Source organism: Pleurodeles waltl, chromosome 4_2 (genome assembly GCF_031143425.1).
Source record: "Pleurodeles waltl isolate 20211129_DDA chromosome 4_2, aPleWal1.hap1.20221129, whole genome shotgun sequence".
In the NCBI taxonomy this organism is placed as follows: domain Eukaryota; kingdom Metazoa; phylum Chordata; class Amphibia; order Caudata; family Salamandridae; genus Pleurodeles; species Pleurodeles waltl.
The window spans coordinates 644,204,880-644,217,612 of NC_090443.1; the positions used below are offsets into that span (position 1 = coordinate 644,204,880).

Sequence of the window (12,733 nt, forward strand, 5' to 3'; positions counted from 1 at the left end):
ACGTGTAGGTAAGCATCCTGCAGATCCAGTGACACCAGAAAGTCCCCGTGTCTGACCAATGGAAAAATAGTCTGAATGGACAGCATGCGGAAATGCACTGTCCTGATCCAGGTATTCACCTCCTTTAGATTGAGCACCGGCCGAAATCCCCCTGAAACTTTCTGCACAAGAAACAAGACCGAATAAGTGCCCTGACCCCGCTCGTCTAGCGGAACGTGGGAAATGGCCCCCTTGACCAGTAAGTCCCGCACTCCGTCCAATAATGCTCTTCTCCGTGACCCCTCTGAAGGCAGAGGTGTGGGACGTACCCCTGAATCTGGAGGAACCACCACAAAATCTATGACATAACCATTGGCCACAATGTCTAGTACCCAATGATTGTTTACACTGTCCTTCCAAGCCGAAAGAAAGTGACTCAGTCTTCCCCCAACCGGCCCTCTGCCAGGCCCACAGTGATTGTCAGGACCCCTTCTTGAAACCACCCCGGGTCGCAGGAGCAGACTTCTTAGGTGAAAAACGCGGCTGAAAACGCCGTTTCCTAAATGAAAAGGATTTAGCATCCCTAGTAGGAGAAGATCTGGAATGTTTCTTCCACCCTTTACTCGAAGAAGAACCCCCTTTATAAGGTAAGGCATGCTTCCGTTCCTTAAAAGCCTTGGAAAGCATGGATGGCAATTGTTCTCCAAACAAGGTACGACCTTCAAACGGCAGTCTCAACAAGGCCGCCTTTTCCCCCGGATCAGCCTTCCAGGAACGCAACCAGAGGGACCTACGAGCCCCAATCAAAGACCCAGATGCCAGAGCCGAAGTACGGACCACATCCGAAGACACATCAGCCAACAATCTGGCCTGCTGCTCCATACCAGCCAGGAGCTCCGAACATTCCGCCCCTTCCTGTACAGCCACCGCCAGTTTATCAAAGTCTTGAACCAATGACTGTGACGCATATGCAGAATAAATCCCTGCCCTCAGCGCCAGATTTTCCGCAGCAAAAGCCCTCTTAAGACCCGAATCCACTTTACGGTCAGTGGCATCCGTAGGCACACAATCCTCAGGATTGACTGCCGTTTTGCCAATCAGAGTAGCCAAAATAGAGTCCAGGCGTACTGAAGGAGGCAAAACCTCCTCACCCTCAAGTAAGTAAAGTTTCTGAAGGAATCGTGGAACCTGAGCCTTATCCACATCCTTCCACTCACGAAACACCATATCCCTCACAGGTCCCTGAAAAGGCATGGCAAACTTTGAAGGTGTCTTATATTGAGGAAATAAATGAGAATCCGAGTCTGCAGGTTGAAACACTGGGAAACCCAAATTGTCCCGAACATGTGCCATCACTTCCCACATATCTTCTCTGGAAACATATTTCCCCCCAGATGACGTTGATGGGGCCTCATCCTCACTCTCCGATGAGGATTTCCTAGTTGCTACCGATGAATGCTCACATTTAGACTGACCAGTCCTGGCCACGCCTGCTTGTAGTGCCCTGGTCACCGCCACCTCAATCATATCCTGAACCTCCTCTCTGGACATGAGGGGAGTACCCCTGCCAGGTACCTGTGAGTTCTCCGGAGTAGTAATGCTAGCCTCACCCCCCTCCTCCTCCGAGGAAGAAGAGATAATCCTACGTCTCTTTGCTGGAACTTTAGTCATGGTAAACAAATAATCACTGACTGGAACCCCAAAAAACTACCCTCTATATAGGCACCTGGTCCTCCCCCCAATCAGGGCTCCACCAATCCCTAAAGAGGTCACCTATTTCATCAAAATACATAAAAACCACGGGCCGAACGCCCGTCCTACCTGAGAGCATCTCAGAGTTGAAGTCCCTCGGTTCCCCGCGGCTCCGCGGCGCTGAAACCCGGAAATCAACGTCCCAGCCACAGAGGGCCGGCTGACCCCGTCAGCCGGCCTCCAGGACACGCCTCTCGAGCAACCATGCTGCTCGTTCAAGACGCGACCCAGCCGTAGCACTCCTCGCGGAGCTCCGCGTCCCGAGGAGTGCCTCCATCGACGACCTCCAGGCCCCGCCGTGCAGGTAAGAAAAGGGAAAGAAAACCGTCTAGCGTGGGCTAGACAAAAGAACAGGAGGGGATAAGGGTGGGGGGGGGTTTTGAAAGGGGAAGGGAGGGTCTAGAGGGGAGGCGGGAGGCCTCATTGGTTAAAAGGAAGGCGAGGGAGGGACGGGAGGTAATGTAGTACACATAGCTTATTCATGATTTTTTGTTGAATTACAGAAGCAAGTCACAACACAATCTTCGCGATTCAACGATGTGTGAACATTCTCATGATGTGAGTTTGAAAGAGTGTATCAGAGCCGAGCCAACACGTATGTTGAAAGATTAAGCCATCACACGCTAATATAATTTCTTTGCCTATTATTTTGTTTTTACAATTGCGGTGCGATATTCTTTACTCTTCTCACGAATGTCTGCCTCCTGCAAGTGAACGACAATGTATTCATTTAGTTATTTATTTAGTTATAACGTACCCAGTTGGTTGCCACATGCGCTCCTCACAGATGAAACAGAGTACAGAACATTAGAGAAGCAACAGAACACAGGAGAGCCGAATGAGAAACACCAGTCTCCGGTTTTCAGCTGTCTTTTGAAAGGAGGGAGTTTTCTGGATGGCATGCAGGCTTGCAGTAAGATTGATTTCTTCAGCGGTTTGGTTTCATACTGTGGGAGCTTAGCATGTTAAGAAATGATTGGCAGTTATTGATTTTATGTTTAAGTCTGTGGAATTTCTAGGAAGAGACTAGATTTGCCTTTAAAACCGCTTTCTCTTATTGTGTGGAGTTTATTTTTCAGGTACCTGAGGAGTCCGAGGTTAATGGCTCTGTGTTGACTCCCTGCTATAAAGTTTTGAAGTGAAGCAGGACATTACTTTTACAAAACATTTCTGCTCATAACTCACCCTGTGGTGGTCCTAGGACAATGGGACCCCCTTAAAAACCTCTTTCTGTCTACATCATCTCTGGGTCCCCACACTAGGTTAACGGGGACCTCAAATTAATAACTCCTCCCACCATTCTTCGTCTTTTATGCTTTTTCATGACTGCAATTTTTGTTTTACAGCAGGAAGAAGTTTTGTTTTAAATGCCTTGTTGTAATATTTTTGGATTAGGCCTGCTAGCCCTTAAAAAAAGTCCTCTAGAGGCTAGGTATATGGATACACTTCATTACTTCTCTTGTTTCTTTCACAAGGTTATCCGCTCAAAGGGATAACAATATGGTTGTACAGCCATGGTTCTTCCAAATGACATTTTTGTAATGGTGCCCTTTAGGGGCTGTTTTGAGCATTACAGACTAATGCCAAACGTTTATTTCTGATAAATGCATGGTTTAATAATCTCTCCTTATTACAATTATGACCATAATTCAGGTCAACTTAACATCTTCATTACACCATGACTGTTTGAACACTCTTGAAATGTTTGGGATACCCTTCTAGTTTATTTCTCCTCTCTGGCTGTCTTGTGTCTTTTTGGGGGGAATTGTGTTTGCCAGCCAGCAACTGTGATGGTGGGGTGGTGAAAATGGTATTCTATTGTGATTAACATGGCAGATTTACGTTAGGATGCTAAATGCCAACATGTTTATTTTTTTCTGCAGATAAGAGGAAGAAAGAAATGGGAGTGCTTTGGTTCTATGCAGGGCCACTGGAATTATGTGGCAGGAAAAGACAAAATTATGAGGCAGGGTTGACCAATTTATGTGGCAAGAAAAGTCCAGTTATAAATTTACAATGCCAATAGCCCTAACTCAAACAAATATGAAACCTACTGCATTGTAAATGCTTATTTAACCTTAGACAACACATGCTGGCACATGGAGAATAACTGAAATGTGCTGGGCTGCTGGTGAGCCAGTTTACAGGCAGCTACCGAACTGGCTGGTCGTGAGCATTGCCACTGTCGAGGAGCAATAAAGCAAGGGCGTGTCCAACTGTTATGTTTATGTGAAAAAGTAGGCTTCAGTTTCTTGAAAATTATCAATTGAAAGGGGCAGTGTTGGTCACTTTTGATTTGTGGGGTGCCATATGTTTTGGTCAATAATGAAGTCCAACAACCTTACAGATAGGACTCATGTGGGTAATATACTTAGAGACAAGAGCTGTTCAAGCCATGTTTGTACAGGTGGAGGCAGTTCTTTTTGAGTAGAGAATGAACTCTGATTATAGTTTTAGGGAGAAGGCACTCAGCCACATTGTTAGTTTGTCAAGAAAGACTTTAAGGTTTGTTTGTGGAATGTTCCTTCTTCTAGGAAAAGGTGATGCTTTTGAGAATCAATGAGGCCTAGAAATGTAAGAAGGATTTTATCAGGCTTGTTATGATGGATTGATCTACGTAGGCTAACGACTTTGAGGCTGTATGTGTACAATATTGAAAAAGGTTCTTTGAGATTTGATCCTAATTGAAAGTAAGTCTTTTTTAAAATTTGTTTTGTGTTCTTTTAATTTATGGGTTAGGTTTATGAACTGTGGTGCTACATTACATGTAACACCACTTTTCTTGAAGCCCCTTGAGCCTCCCTCCCGCCACCATGTTTGCACCATATTTAAAATACAGTGCCCCATGGCGCAGGGTAGTAGGCAATAGCATCAGAATTTCTGACGCTATCTGTGTACTGTTCAGGGTTAGTGCCAAAACTTTGGTGCTAATCCTGAACAGTACATATGAGCCCATTGTAAATAATGGTGTACCCTCTTTTAATGCCTGCTCTGGTAGGCATTAAAAGTGCCGAAAAAATGATGCAAAGAAATCTCTTAGATTTCTTTGCACCATTTTTTCAGCCCCCCTAATGTGGGAACCCCTCTTTGCATACATTATGTCTAGCACAGGTATAATGTAGTGCATAGGGTTACAAAGTGGCACAATGCATGCATTGTGCCACTTTGTAAATATGGTGTGGAGAAAAGGCCACCTTAGCGCCGCTGTAGCATATGAACATTATGCTAAGGGGGCTCTAAAGTGGAGCAAGGCCCTCTTAAATCAGTGCCTATGTTCGACAAAAAAGTTGGCAATAATAGTGATATGGGAATAAGGGGCCAGATGTATCAAAGGGTTTTACCCATTCTGTGCCTATGGGAAAATGTGTCTGTTCATTTGGCCCAATATGTCTTATGAAACTGTGAAAGTAGCAAAGAACTGAGGAGCATATTTACAAGCCCCATGCTCCACCAGTGCATCACATTTTTTTACGCTCTGGCAGCGCAGAGTGCAGACCCATATCTACGAGGCCACATAAAGCCACTTCATGTGGCTTTTCATAGCCTCGTAGATATGGAGTAAGGCAAAGCAGTGAAAGTCACAGCGTAGCCTTACTCTGCATCGGGGGGCATTCCATGGGCATTGCAGTGGGTTTTCCCACACAACAAGAACGGGATTTTGATTCATTCCCTGATTTACAAGGTTGTGTTCACCTGGAAATGCATCAAAATTGTGTGCCTCCCCGGGGAGGTGTTACAAAGAAAATTGTTTTATTTTCTCTTCGTTTCTAACTCTTTCCATGTGTGTTGCATTCTGCAGCACGCATAGTGACAGAAAAATGCTTCCATGGGTTGTTTTTGTGCAGGAAGGTACCCCTTCCTGCACAGAAACAGTCCTGCATGGCATGCAGACATGCCTGCATTGGGGCTAGTCAGCCAATTTTGCACCAGTGCAGGGGGAAGGGACATAAATGCACTGTTTTTCATAAATATGGTGCATTTCTGCCCTTTCCTGTGGCACAGGGCAGCGCACCAAGGTTGGTTGCTGTGCTGCCCTGCCCCACTTTTGCTTTAAATATGTCCCTAAGTGTAAATGTTGAAGAATAATTCTGAATTATGAAGAGTAATGAGGTGTGTAATCTTGCAAGCATGAGTTTGTGATGATCTGGCATTGATATGAATGTCTTTTAGGTTGCTGCCTTGGACAATTATTGTATGATGCATTATAGTTGTTTACATTCAAATTATTATTTATATGAATGTCTGTGTCACGCTTGGTTAAGTGCATCTCTTGGAGGTAGTTATAATGGTAATGAAGATTTCTATAGTCACACACATGAACATGTTGAGATGGTGTAGAGAGGGAATACAAGGGTGTTATCCAAGCTGCTAATAAAGCCATGGCCCGGAATAAGACACCTGGGATGGGTAGATTCCCAATGGAATTCTACCCTGCTTATGCAGTGGGCTTGGCACCCAGGCTGGTAGACTTGTGGAAGACAGCTAAAGGCATGGGACTGCTGCCAAAATCCACCTAAGAGGCCCTGGTTGTCCCCTTGTTAAAACCTGGGAAAGTGGCACATGGCAAACTTGCATATAGGCCATTCTCTATGCTAAACTCTGATTATAAGATCTTCAGTATGATTCTGGCAGCCTGCTTCCTGCCGCACATGGCCACTCTTATTCATCAGGACCAGGTGGAATTAATACCAGACTGTAACACGGCCCAAAACATTTGTAGACTTTTCACGATCATGGAGGCAAATACTTATAACAAAGCGGATGCTGTAGTCTTTGCTGTAGTTATAAAGAAGGTCTTCAATAGCTTGGAATGGCCATTTCTATATAGTATTATGGTACACTCTGGCTTGACTCGTGGTTCATTTCCTGGACCTGGTTGTTCTACACATACCCCACAGCCAAGGTTCAGACCAGATGCACAATCTCAGAGAATTACAGAACAGAGGGAGGAACCAGACTGGGTTGCCCCCTGTCACCTCTGTTATTCACTGTGGCCATGGAGCTGCTGTCATGCTACGCCCGGACCGGAGACGTTTATCTGGGCCTTGTAGTCAATACTCAGACCCACCAAATTGCATTGTACACAGATGATCTGTTTCTCTTTCTACACAATACAGAGATGGGCCTGAGGAATGCCCAGAACTTGTTGGAGTGCTTTGGGTACCCATCAGGCTTCCACGTTAATTGGCAGAAAACCAGCTTTTTCCTACACAGGTTTCAAGAGCCTCTCCGAAGGGACTGGGGGTGCTGCATTGGGACACCTGATGCATGCCCTATCTGGGGGTTCATGTTTATCATGACCCCACTGACCTACTGGAGGGTAATGTAGGTAGGGCTATTCAAGCTCTACTGACCAGTGCTTTTTGGGGGATGCTCCTGCTATCAGTAGAAGGACGGGTGGCATTACTGAAGATGATCCCTCTCCTCTGATTATTGTAGCTCTTCATAACCCTCCTGGTCTGGATACCCGGGGCATTCTTTTGGGACATAGACAGGATTGTCACAGGTTCCCTATGGGATTTGGGCTGCAGGAGGGTGGCACTGTTCAACTCTGATGTCCAGCTTCTGAGGGAGGCCTGGCTGTACCAGATTTTGAATCCTAATACTTGGTGATGCAGTTACAATGGTTTACACAGTGGGTGGTGTGCAGGATTATAGCAGGGAGGGAGGTCCCTCGTTTTATCCTAAGCAGTACCAGGGTGGCTAGAGTTCTGCTTAGGCTTCTAAGCCCTAGTGCTGACAACACCACTGAAATTCAAGTGCTGCACTGTTGCTGGAGTAGGAGCTTGCAGAAGGCAAGAATGTAGATCCCATTCTCCCCTAATGTCCCGGTGAGGTTCCTTGAAGAACTCCCATATGATGGCGACTGGCGCAGGCTTTGTGGAATGGGTGGTGTTAGAAATGGGGTCTTTGGTTGGCAGTCAGGTTGCCCCCTGTCCAAGCAAGGACCCTCACTCTAGTCAGGTTAAAGGAGAATCACACTCAGTTAACCCCCCCTTTCATCCCCTTGGAAGCTTGGCATGAGCAGACAGGCTTAACTCAGTGACAATGTGTTGAGTATTTGTACCAATACACATAGTAATACAGTGAACCACTACAAAATTACACAACACAGGTTTAGAAAAATAGTAGATATTTTATCTAAATAAACAAGACCAAATACAACAAAAATCCACAATCCACAATTAAAAATATGATTTTAGCAATTAAAACACAAAAGATAGTGCCTAGAAGCACAAATGCTGCCATTTGATGTTAAGCAGTGTCATGATGGAGTCGTTTCCTACAATGCGACGCCACTGGCACCATTTATGGAATTGTACGACCCCAAGTACAGTACCTTTGTAAACTAAGCAGAAAACAGGCCAGCGCATGGAGTCGGGGAGCGAGGCTTAGCTGGATCCGATGCAGCATCGGTTCCGGTGCTAGGGGGCAGAGGGGCAGAGGCGCAGCGGCGTCGCATCCTTACTGCAGAACGGTGGAGGTGAGACAGCATTGGTTGCGAGGTGTCAGTCCCTTGGTTCCGGCAGAGATTAAGTCACGATGCTGCGGAGCGACCTCATGGAGTCACGATGACGTCACATGGCCGAAGTCACTTCAAAAGCGTTAGGCTTACGACACTCCGATCTCTGCAGATTTGTGCGGAGTCAGTGACTGCGGCAACACGAAGTCTGCGGAGTCATTGGGGTCGTAGCGCTTCTGCGAGGTCCATGGCTTCGGGGCAGGCGTCGTTGCAGTTTCTGGGCAGCAGCATCCTTAGTAAAGTCACACTGCATCATACGGCATAGGTAGACAGGTTTTCTCCAGAAATGTACTTCCATGGCCCAGGAACTGGAATGGCACCCTCTGGCAAGCTAGAGTCCACAGCATACAGACTCAAAACTGGTTGGTGAAGCCTTTGCTGTCCCTGAGGCCTCAAAACAGGAGGCAAGCTCTATTCCAAGCCAGTGGAGATACCTCTTAAAGCATGAATGCACAACAAAGTCCAGTCTCTGTCCCCTTGCACAGGCAGAAGCAGCAACTGCAGGATAGCTCCACAAGGCACAGTCGCAGGCCAGGGCAGCACTTATCCTCAGCTCTTCAGCTCTTCTCCAACCAGAGGTTCCTTTTTAATCCTTAAAGTAGTCTGGGGTTTTGGGTCCCATAATTATACTCCTTTCTGCCTTTGAAGTAGGGAAACTTCAAAGGAAAGTCTCTGTTGTTCGCAAGATCCTGCCTTGCCCAGGCCAGGCCCCAGACACACACCGGGGTTGGAGACTGCATTGTTTGAGGGCAGGCACAGCCCATTTAGGTGTAAGTGACCACTCCTCCCTCTACTCTAGCACAGATGGCTCACCAGGCTATGCAGGCTACACCTCAGCACACTTTTTGTCACTGTCTAGAGGAGATGCACAAACAGCCCAACTGTCAAACTGACCCAGACAGGGAATCCACAAACAGGCAGTGTCACTAAATGGTTTAAGCAAGAAAATTCCTACTTTCTAAAAGTGGCATTTTCAAACTAACAAATTAAAAACCAACTTCACTAAAATATGTATTTTTAAATTGTGTACCCAGAGACCTCAAAATCCATATTTCTATCTGATCGCAAAGGGAATCTTCACTTTAATAATACTTAAAGGCAACCCCTATTTTAAACTATAAGAGAGATAGGCCTTGCACTGTGAAAAATGAATTTGGCAGTATTTCACTGTTAGAACATGTAAAACACGAGTACGTGTCCCATCTTTAAAATGCACTGCACCCTACCCATGGGGGTACCTAGGGCCTACCGTAGGGGTGCCTTACCTGTATGAAAAGGGAAGGTTTAGGCCTGGCAAGTTGGTACACTTGCCAAGTCGAACTGGCAGTTTAAAACTGCACACACAGACACTGCAGTGGCAGGTCTGAGAGATGTTTACAGGGCTATCAATGTGGGTGGCACAATCAGTGCTGCAGGTCCACTAGTAGCTTTTGATTTACAGGCTCTTGACACCTCTAGTGCACTTTACTAGGGACTTACTAGTAAATCAAATATTCCAATCATGAATAAACCAACCAACAGTACAATTTCACATAGGAAGTACTTGCACTTTAGCACTGGTCAGCAGTGGTAAAGTGCCCAGAGTAACAAAAACAGCAAAAACAGAGTCCAGAACACAGAACAACATAGGAAGTAGAGACAAAAAGTTAGGGGAGATCATTCCAAGGATGCCAAGTCTAACAGGTGGCAGCTGGGCGTCCATGATGGGGGCCCTATTCGAAACAGAACTGCTCCTACCATTTGAAGACTTTTGCCTGAGGTATGATGTGTCACAGAGCCACTGCCTCTTGCACAGGGCAGTGGCATTAGCCATTAGCAAACATTCGAAGACGGGCATGTTGGAACTCCCACAGACAGAGTGCTGCCACTATGTGGTGACAGTCTCGGGGACTACGAGGGGACATATTCTTGTCCTTAACTGACCTGAGAGCCTGCTGGGAGACATACTTGTGCATGGCCATAGCGAAGCGAGATTAGGGGACCATTCTGGAACACATGCCAAAAGTGTCTAGGAATGCCAGGTTTAAATGTGTCAATTTCTATTTACTATATAGGGTGAACATCACAACTGAAGGAATCAATCAGTACTATGCCTTGGCTAATACGAAATGTCCCCGATGTGGGTAGGTGGCGGATGAGTTTCTCCAGATGTTTTGGAGTTGCCCTGAACTGACTCATTTCTGGGAGACTGTCAGAGCTACACTAGCTGACACCACTGATAGAGAGGTCCTGTGTACCCAAACACACTGCCTATTGAGTTGGTTTCCACACATCGCAAGGGCCAAGGCCATGAGTAAATTCCAGGACTTGGCTCCCATCCTCACGGAGAGGGAGATTGCCAGGAATTGGAAAGCCCTGAGTGGAACCCAGTGGCCACATGAAGGAGGGACCTCATTAATTGAGCAGGGTACAAAAGTGAGGTGAGGCTTCCAGAAGCCAAGAGAGGGCAGGGCTCCCTTGAGTTAGCAGGGCATAGGAGATACTAGAGGACTCACTGTAGCACCCGGAACCCCCAATTCCTGAGGGGGCCGAAGCATCCTCCCCAACCTGATAACAATCCTGGGTGCACAACTCTTGATCAGGACAATATAGGTGGGACATTACCCAGAGACATGTCTTCTCAAGGTGACTGAACTGCGATTCAATACTGACTAGGCTTCCCTTTATCACTACATCATTATGCACACCCAATAGGGGCAAGGCAATCCCAGGGCACAGACAGGGAGCAGAGAGGGACTTAGAGGGTGACTGTTGAAAGTATGCGTGAGTGAGGCACACCCAGCTTCTGACCCATAAACCCTTTACTAGAGAGGCGGCTGGTATCTATTATGATAACTGCTTTGATGCTTTATCCATCCCACAATGTGAAAACATCAATACTGTGTAGCGTTCTTGTCATGCAATATTACAATGGTGTGCTCAAGAAGAAGGTGACTGAAGACAAATGCTGATAGGTGCTGGTTGCATATTATATGAAATTAATAGTAGTGTATAGGGGTATCAGTGGTGGTGAAGGGTGGATTGGATTGAAACAAATCCTATGGGTTCTAGTGCTAAGAAGCTCCTGTAATAAATGTGCAGGTAGGTGTGCAGTAGATTGGTGGCAGAACATGGTTTCAACTTCTGAATAAAATAAAATACTTAAAGTGCCTGAGAAATGATATTCTACGTCTCCGAATGCCTCAGAATGATTATGGGTTTAAGAAATGTCTATAATTAAGAAGACAGCACTGGATGACTCACATTTTCTTAATAATATGAGAAAACCTGAAAACTGCCTTTCTAGTCTTCAGAATGCCACACATAATGACACACCTACTATAATGTACAAGATATTTACTCCTATTGTTGTAGTTACTTTCTTGTTTCAACACATAAACCACTTATATTTTATGATAGTATATAGATTGGTCTGACATAGCTAATTGGGCATTTAATATTTTTACATATGGATCTCTTGATTGTGTGTGTTGACTTGTTCGCTTGAAGATTGTTGAAAAACCCAATTTCTAACAAAGATCATGCATTAGGCCCCATTCAGGGGTGTAACAGAGACCTCTGCAGCCCCAAACATTCAAGAGAGGTCCATTAAGCCAAAGGCTAATGAATATCTGTGAGATATGGGAGACTTGGAGAACCCCTCGTCACATTCTGCGTGAGAGGTCATCATTTTGCATTAAGACACTTGCTATATTTGCAGTGTGCTCATATCTTAACCTTACTGCTTTTAACTATAATTCAATAAATGGTCCTTTGAGTGATTGATGTTCTCGTTTACACAAGGAATTAAGTGCCTGATTTAGATATTGGCAGATGAGTTACTCCGTTACAAAGGTGACAGATGTACCTTCCATCAAAATCTATATTCCTTAGGAAATAATGGGATCTAGATTTCGGCAGCCTTGTTCTCCATCACTGTAATGGAGCAACTTGTACACCAATGTCTAAATCACTCAGGCCTTTAATCTGTTGTCATTCTTTTATAACAGAAGAGAGACTGTAAAGAGGAACTTGGCCTCATCCTCATGCTAGTCTCTGTATGTGCACGCATGTATGTATTGTGCTTTGAAGCACTGGGATGCTGTTACCTAAGAAATAGGGCAATAGGAAGTTTTAACATCACATGCAAATGCTTAGGATTACAGGTAGTTCTCACAACTGGTCATGGCATGACTTAGTGACTCTTCAATTAGATCGTGGTGTTTTCTGCTAGGATGGTGGTATATTGGTTATTATAGTCTTGCATGTGATGCAATAATATATTAACATTATGCAAGGCTATTTTGGCATACAATTAATGTTCATCACACTAGTAGTGATGATGCTGCACTCTGTGTCTACTTTTGTTGTGCAATGTGCGCAGTGGCGGCTGGTAGCCCAAATATCTGATGGGGCAACCAAATGTTAACATTGGTATTGACATCAGATCAGTCAATACACAAGACAACAAAACACCTTTGTACATGAACGATACATTTT

The 12,733-nt window shown here is 45.3% G+C and overlaps 1 long non-coding RNA gene across 1 annotated transcript in view; it reads left to right on the top strand.

Annotated features, from left to right (window-relative positions):
- The first annotated feature begins 2,543 nt into the window (after positions 1-2,543).
- The window catches only part of LOC138294198 (uncharacterized), a 91,265-nt gene continuing 81,075 nt past the window's right edge, over positions 2,544-12,733 (top strand). Inside the window, exon 1 of the long non-coding RNA XR_011203261.1 lies at positions 2,544-2,644. This is a non-coding gene — a long non-coding RNA (uncharacterized lncRNA). The remainder of the gene's footprint in view (positions 2,645-12,733) is intronic.